Source organism: Cariama cristata, unplaced genomic scaffold (assembly GCF_000690535.1).
Source record: "Cariama cristata isolate BGI_N322 unplaced genomic scaffold, ASM69053v1 scaffold8336, whole genome shotgun sequence".
Lineage (NCBI taxonomy): Eukaryota > Metazoa > Chordata > Aves > Cariamiformes > Cariamidae > Cariama > Cariama cristata.
The window spans coordinates 11,092-19,181 of NW_009623819.1; positions in this window are offsets into that span (position 1 = coordinate 11,092).

Here is an 8,090-nt window from a genome sequence, read left to right on the forward strand (position 1 = left end):
TCTCTCTCTCCCATGTGCGCTTCCTCACTCTCTCCCTCATTTCCCTCCCCACACACCCGTGCCCTACCCCCTGACTAAAGCAAAATTGCCCTTTTTTTGGCAGCTGGCCTTCCCAGGGGCCCACACTAACAGGAGCCTGAGCCCTGACTCTGCCTGTGCCTTGGCCAGACCGGAGCAGCTCCTCGCTGACAGATAACGTTGCCTTAAAGGAGAAGGGATTTTTTATTTTCCCATTGAACTCACCCATTTGTTTCCCAGCTCCTGTGGGGAGGGGGATGCTTGTGCTGGGGACCCACTGCCACCCAGTCTACCTGCTGGGAGTTCCCCTCTTCCCTGCAGGCTCGTTCCTGGCTGTGGAGTTCATCTCCAAGCCAAGCCTCCTGTAATTAATGCAAGCCTCGCTGTTGACTTTCAGCAAGCTTTGGATAAGGCCTTTCCAGGACTTGCAGCTTTCTTCCAGCTCGGTCCTTGCACGCCAAGTGATGAGGCTTCCAGGGCTTCTCCCACGGGATGGCTCCAGTGCATGCATCTCACTGTCAGGAAGCTTTTCCTGCCGCTCGGCCTAAATTTTCCCCTTTTCAAATGTCATCCTGGCCCTCCTACTTCGCATGCACTTTCTGTGCTTCTCGTTCCCTCCGAGCAGGCCGATGCTTTTCCCCCTCCGCTGCCTGGGCTCTTCTGGTGCTTGCTGGCTGTCACTCGCTTTTCTCGCACCCACCTCAGCTTAGTCAGTCTGTGCACATTATCTTACAGCTCATTTCCCTTTACAAATCAAATCTCCCAGCCATCTTTGTAGTTGTTTGTTTGTTTGTTTTTATTCCTTTTCTCTCCTCCCCGCAATACAGGAGTGATTTTTGGGTGTCTGCCCCACGGTGTGAAACATTTTTCTCTCCCATTTGGACTAACAAGGTTTTTGGTGTAAAGCGCTGACGTTTCTTTGTTGCTGTGGGCAGCCAGCTCTCTGGGTAGTGAACGGCTGGGGATGGGTAAATGCACAACGGCATTTGAGCCAGAGGTCCTGGGAGCCACCCCGGTGGGTGCCCCTCAGCCGGTGCTGCTCTCGTGCAGACTCTCTGATCTCAAATATGGGCTGAGCTCCTGCCATTGCCTTCCACTGTGTGGAGGCACGATCGCTCTCCCCTGTTTGCCCTTCTTCCTGCGGGTTTCATGGATCTGAGGGTACTAACTCTCTGCTGAGTTTGGTCTGTGTGGGTAATGGCTTCGAATTCAGGGGGAACTGGGAGGGAAGAGGGGCAGGCTCTGCCCCATGCTGCGCACACATGAAATCACTGCCTGCGCCTCGTTTCTTTATCAAACCAGGATGAATGTGCTTCCTTCTGAGAAATAAAGCAGCACCAGAATGGAAAAAAGTAAGTGACAGCTTGCTTTCCCTCCTGTGTCCAACTCCTTTGCTACCGCATGGGCATGGGTTTTGTTCGGGAACAGGACCCGGGGCGAAAGGCTGAGCTGCCCTCCTGCTTGGACCACCACCAGTTTTGTGTTCCTGCTTTGCCGTAGCCAGAAATCGAAGGTTTCCCGAGCAAAGCGGCAAACACGACCGTGGATGTTGCCATGACAGCTCCGAGGAGAAACTAGGTCATCCCTGCAGGCTGTGGAGGGGACCAGCTGGGGCTGCCTGGTGGTCACCCGTAAGCCCACAGGAGCAAACAAGTCCCATCGCTTGTTATTGAGCTGACTGCATTGGTTCTTTATTTCCCAGGAAGAAACAAAAGAGTTGTTAACTTGGTTACCATTTTAAACTTAGTGCAGCTAAAATGGTTGGTTGTAACCCACACCACTGCCATGGCAACAGAGAGAGATATATATATTTTTGAACGTGCAATGAGAACAACTTTTCTTGCCCATAAGTAACTCTTCAGAGGAGAAGATGTTGAGAAAGTGGAGTTAGGAATGAAATACTGAGGGGACTGGAGATATCAGGCCAGGAGAGTTGAATACAGGATCATTTCAAAGTTAAAAAGAAAGCCAAGGGTGGATGCTGAGGCTGAGGAGGTGCTTGGGCCAGTGAATGTCTTTAAGTAATATTGGCCTCCATGGGCTTAAGACCAGGTTCAGAAGCACACCATTGTTTGATATCAAAATAGGTTTTTCAAAAGCCAAAACTGGGTGTTCATTGATTATTGACCCTTTTGGAGAATGTGGTCACAAGCATTTCAGGTGATCAGGGTTGAGAGCTGTGGAAGAGCTATCCTTTTTTCCAGCCATTTACCCTCCTCACCTTCTATATCTTCCCCTCTAGGGTATTATACTGGTCTGTTAATTCCCCTTTTCTCCTCCTACTTGCCAGTTTCTAGACAGTTGACACCAGTGTCTGGGGTTTGGGTACCCTCCTTGCAGAATGAGGGACGGGTGAGGCACATCCACCAGTGCCTGCGGTGGAACCCGAAGTCACCGCTGTTCCTTTCCTTCAGAATCACCCATAACACTGTCCGTCACCTGGTCTGTGTGCAAGGGAAGGACAGACACTGATACCCTACCTCCTTGCAGGTCGTGTTTTATCAGCAATTGCATAGCAAAATAATTTTAGGCTTAACTCCAGTTCTGCTTTTGCGTTGATATCACTGACCGGTAATAGTGTAACCTGTTTAAGAGTGTGACTATACGATCTGTGGTTATTACCGTGTAAAAGACACTACACACTTTTGTAGAGACTGGGAGATTTTTTTGGAAATTGCATGTGTGAAATATAAATGAATACATTGAACTGCATTTTGTACACACATGCGCACACACACACACGTGTGCACATACAAGCGTGGATCTAGTTGCAAGCTCTGCTCTGTACAAGTGGTGTTGATTTTAAAGATTTTGCTGCTGCCTTCTGCAGGCTCTTTCCTATCACAGAGGCAAGGAGCACCAGAGGGTTTACCTCGCAGGCTACCAACAGCTCGGCCTTTTGTGTTGCGTGGCCGGAGGGCCACTGAGCCTGGTGTCACCTGGCCAGGAGCAGAGCTGCTCCTCTGCCACTAGCGACCTTGTGGTAGTGACCTGGCCCTTCGGAAGAGGTGCCTCTGTTTCCATGTAGATAGCAAATATTGCACTGCTGGGATAGCGATTTCACTAGGACTATGAAATGATGACCCTTGTTTGGGTTCGCTGAGCACTACCACTCTACCAGTAGTAGTTATTTGGGATCAAGCTGAACCCTAGCTGAATCGGCTGGCACAGAGGCTGGGCTGGACGCAGGGTCTCTCAGCGTGGGGATGGAGCCCCTCTGAGGCATCAAAACATGCAAATGCTTCCTGCTGGCCTCCTCCCTGCCTGGTTTTCCTTTCTGTCTTGAACATCATCTCCTCTCTGAGTTCATCTGGAAGCATTTCTTTCCAATATTTCTAGAATCCCAGAAGGGAGCTTAATCGCTTCAGCATCCTCCTTATGCAAAGCATACCTGGGGTGCCGGATGGCTGAATAACCTCTCATGCACTGAAAGCCATTAGCATTTGAATTAGTGACATGAGGATAACAGGCGATTATCCCATTTAACAGCTGTTGAGTGCTGTTAAAGGGACACCTTCAAGAAGAAGGAACAAAAATGTAGTGGATTTTTCTTTTTTAGTAAGAGCTTCCCTGCCTCGTATGAATGCTGATGTCCTCTCGTGTTTGAAAAGTGGTATAGTTTCCACAGGGACATCTTACAATGTTTAAACCTCTTTCCTGTAGAGAGCTGGAAACTTAAATACCCCCACAGCGTGCCAGCAGACAAGAGTGAGAAAGTGGAACTGTCTCCAAACAGAAAGGGAAGTGGTCCTGGGTATTTGGGAGCCAGGCTAAACCAAATGTAAAGGGAAGCAGTCGTAAGAAAGCTGTAAAAAGAAGCAAAAGTTAAAGCATCCCCTCTGCTCTGGAGTGCTTCGCTTGTGAGGGATGTGTATGTGACAGGCCTGACTGCCATCTGCCTCAGTGTAAACGTGGCTGTTTCAAGGGGCAGGATGACCCAGGCACCAGTCAGAACCCCTGGAGTGGTATAAAAGGATGAACAAAAAATCCTCTCCCTGAGGATTTGGCTAGGTGCAGAGAAGTGCATTTTGAAAGTATAGGCTCTATCATACATATTGCATAAGAAAACCTCTCCGTATGCAGGGCATTTTTTCAAAAGAAAACTTAAGTGAGCAGGAATTTTTACAGTTGTTAGCATAGGTGATGCTGCAATACAGATAAATCTCTGTCATGGTCCATGACTCCATTTCTCTTGACAGTGTGTTACGCAGAAGACAAAATACTGGTCCTCATCATCACAAGGAAGTGTTGTCTGGACTCCTGCATCAAAGACATTAAAACATAAATCTCCCCATCTCCCACTTGGAGTCTCAAACGTGACTCCTTTTGAGGCTCTGCCTTTTACACCAAGCTGAACAAGCTGAGGATGCTGCACTTTCACAAGGATTTGTCCTATGCCAGCTCCTAGCGGGGTGCTGGTGGCCCGCCTCCCAGCCTTTCAGAAGGTCTGACCATCATTCAGGTGTGTTGCTGGTGCCGGACCCCTTTTTCTGAAAGCTGGCTCAGACTGGGTGCCCTGAGATGTTTGTGGAAAGTTGGCTTCCACTTCCTTCCAGACAGCAGCATCTCACAGGAAACAGAAATAAACCCCCCGGTCTTTTGTCTTCAGCAGAGAGTGAAGGGGCACAGCGACATGGGCAAAGTGAAGTGGCTTTTTTGTTCCCACATGATGCTTTTGGGAGGGCAGAACTGCTGTGCTGGATCAAGGCAGCAGTGCTGAGTACCCAGGGCTTTCGGGCCAAGGCAAAACGCTTCCCCATGAGACAATTAAGGGTTAAGCTGCCTGGAGAGAGACCTACTTCCCAACCATCGTTCAGTGACTAGCATCCTATTAGGAAACCTGAGGGCTCCTAGCCTTCTCAAAGCTAACTGGCAAAGCTGTCGCTCACCTGCATGCCAGGCTCTGTGCTGAGCCCCAAGTCGGCAGCAGGAGGTGTGCCTTGGGGCGCGTTAACCCTGCAGGGTGAGAAAATCAGTTTAAGATGGTGAGGTTGTCCTTGGAGCAGAAGTGACGAGAGTGGGCAAACAGAAATATTTCTCTGGCCTTTTCTGTGTAACTGGCTGTTTTGGCTTCCTCTAGGCTTGATGGGGATAAACCTTTTCTAAGAAGCCAGAGCAGCCTATGGGGTAAAAGATTTTTCCACATGTCTTTTCTATCTCTTTGAATACCATTTTTGTCAACTCTCTCTCTAATCTCTTCCTTCTCTTTCAGTAAACATCCTTTGAGGTGGGTGCAGTGGCAACACCCAAGCACAGGTGAGGATATAGAAACATTTATAATGTTAAATAACATCCTTTCTGTTATTTCTCCCTAATTATTTTTACCCTCTGTGATGACCACTTATGGTCTAACGTACGTGTTATTTCCATACAAAGTAGTGGTAGCAACAAAGATGAAGATACCTGGTTTTATCATTACTTGTATCTAAGCAGGCCTTTTTCGTACCATCCTTACCACTTACCTGACCGTTAAATCTGTAAATACATTGAAACGGTATTTACTGTGTTGTTACATGTATCTCGAAGAAGATGGTGAGCCAGTACCGAAGCTCACATTTTTACACCTTTATGCAACATCTGGGGAGCTGGATTAAATTTCTGCCTGGCTTGGGTCTTCACACAAACCTCTGCCTCTGTAGCAAGCGCCAAGCAACTGCTGCCAATCCCGACCGCATTATTTCAGGGTATTTTTCTTCATACAGTATTAATAAAGGAATGTTGACAAAACTTCCTCCACCTCCCTGTCCCCCCTGCCCCCAAGTACTATTTCCAAAGAGCTATGCCAAGGTTTTGAGGCATCGTTGTACACATTGCTGGTGTCTCAGTCACCTGGGTGTCCTCCTGCTTTTTCCATACTAGGTGGCCCTGTTCAGCTGATATTGCAGCATCCCGACGGGCTTCACGTGGGCTGTACAGCGAGGCAGATGCAGGGAGCTGGGAGTGCTGCAGGATGGAGCCCAGGGCAGAGGGCTGAGCCCCCTTTGCTCACCGACATGGGAAAAGTGGGAAGCACTGAGTGGGAAGCACATCTCGCTGCTGTAAGACATGAGCTGAGCCTGTAGAAAGACTCCTCGTGACATTAAACCATCTGAAGGGCCATTGTTAATCACCATAAGGAGATCAGGCAGGTCTGTCCTATAACCAGGGCTAGCAGCAGGCTGTGTGGGGCTCCGGTGACACTGAGGACATCAGGAGCTGCTTTGACTCATCCTCACGCTGAGCAGGAAAGAGAGGACAAGGGCAGAAGGGCTTCCCAAGCCAGGGCCTGAACCACAGCCTGTTTGAGAGATGCCAAAGCCACGCAGGGGTAGTGCCTAATCCTGTGGGCATCCTCGCTGTGCCATAGCCACTGGCAGGGCAAGGATGCAGGGGTAGTGCCTAATCCTGTGAGCATCCTTGCTGTGCCATAGCCACTGGCAGGGCAAGGGTCCATGCCAGCCCATGGGCTGTACCACCAGCTCTTGTGGTTTGTCCTGCAGGCTCGCTCACAGCTCCTGGACACAGTGTTTGCTTGCTGACCCTATATGCATCCCCTGCTCAAAGCCTGTGGCGTTAAATGTGCGAGATGGGTGTTGCCAGCAAAAGTGAAACCCACCTGTGGAGTTTCCTTGGGAGAGTCCTCCCTGCTGACGAGTTCAGGAGTGAAGCAGCACTGAAACCTACTCATGTTTCTTTGGGCAACACCCAGGCCTGGGGAAAATCTCCCAGGAGATCGCCCTCAAACACACACATGCAGCCCTCATCCCAAAGCTCTGCCCTTCCCCTTGCCACCCAAGAGCAGAGGATTATTAGGCATAAAGGATTCATTCACTGAAATTTGACCTGCACGGTGTGGATGTCTTCTTCTGGCATCATTACCGTAGGTCGCCTTTTCAGAGAGAAGTAGATGTATGGTGTATCTGACATCTGCTTTGGGACAAGAAGAATTGCACCTTCAATACATCTGTTTCTTTGGTGGATCTGACATCTTTGTATGGCCAGATGGATTCCTTCACCTCACAAAGCCACCTTTCTCATATCCACAGCCTTCATTGCCATTCCTCCCCTGCAGCACCCACACTCGTTTTCATCATCTTTCCTCTCTTTTTATCACTTTGTTTTCAGAGGCCTCTGCTATGGCTCACGCCTTCTCATCCATGCTGTCCTTTCTCCCGCACGGTGTCACTCTCCTCTCTCCCCTCCTTGGAGCCTGTGCTTCTCCACGATGCTGTGTCTTTCTGCCTGTTTTTCTCTGGCATAATGTATTGCAATTCCCAATCTTCCTACGCACAGATCCTCACAGTCCCTCCTCCCCACGTCCTCTCTTTATCCTTCTCTCTTCCCCTGGGCAATGGCTTGCTGCCTCCTTGCTGAACTTGGTCCTTTGGGAAACAGCCGTGCTAGTTCCCCTGAGCTCTGCCTGCCCAGCAGGCTCCAGCCCAGCATGCCGTTACCCAGCTTAGTTCCCAGCCAGCCAGCAGCCAAGCGCTGGTGGTCAGATCTTCATGGGCAGAAGAAGGAGCTTTATTGGAAAGATCCTTAGCTGATGTAACTTGCCATTTTAGAGGGGAAAAACGGGCCTTGGGATGAGCAGTCCTGACAGTCTGCAGTCAATACACCTCCCTGGGATTCACTGGGATCCTTCTCTCTACAATCCCCACTGTGACCAAGGCGAGGCACAGGAGCACCCATGGCACATCCCCTGTGTCCTCGACCAAGCACAGGACTTCTCAGGGCCCTTTCTCATGCAGCTGCTGAGTGCAGGGATCCCTTTATAACCTTATATCGGTCACACAGGGATGGCACGCAGGCTAGGTAAACTGAAACCCTGCTCTGGAACCCTGGAGCATGAATGCACAGTGGTGAGCTCAAGCTGGGAAGCTCAGCAAATCTGGGGCCTGTTCTCCCATCTAGTGTTGGAGACTTGTTCATCTCTGGTTGGACCTTCTTTTAAAGCAGCCCCTGGCCCTCAGTGCCTCAAGGAGCCCTTTTTCTGCTGCTTCAGACCCAGCAATGGGAACTGCTGGGGAGAGAACAACTTCAGGCCACAGGCTGTTTTCCCTTGTGGCTGGGGGGATGCTGTGTTTTTTTCC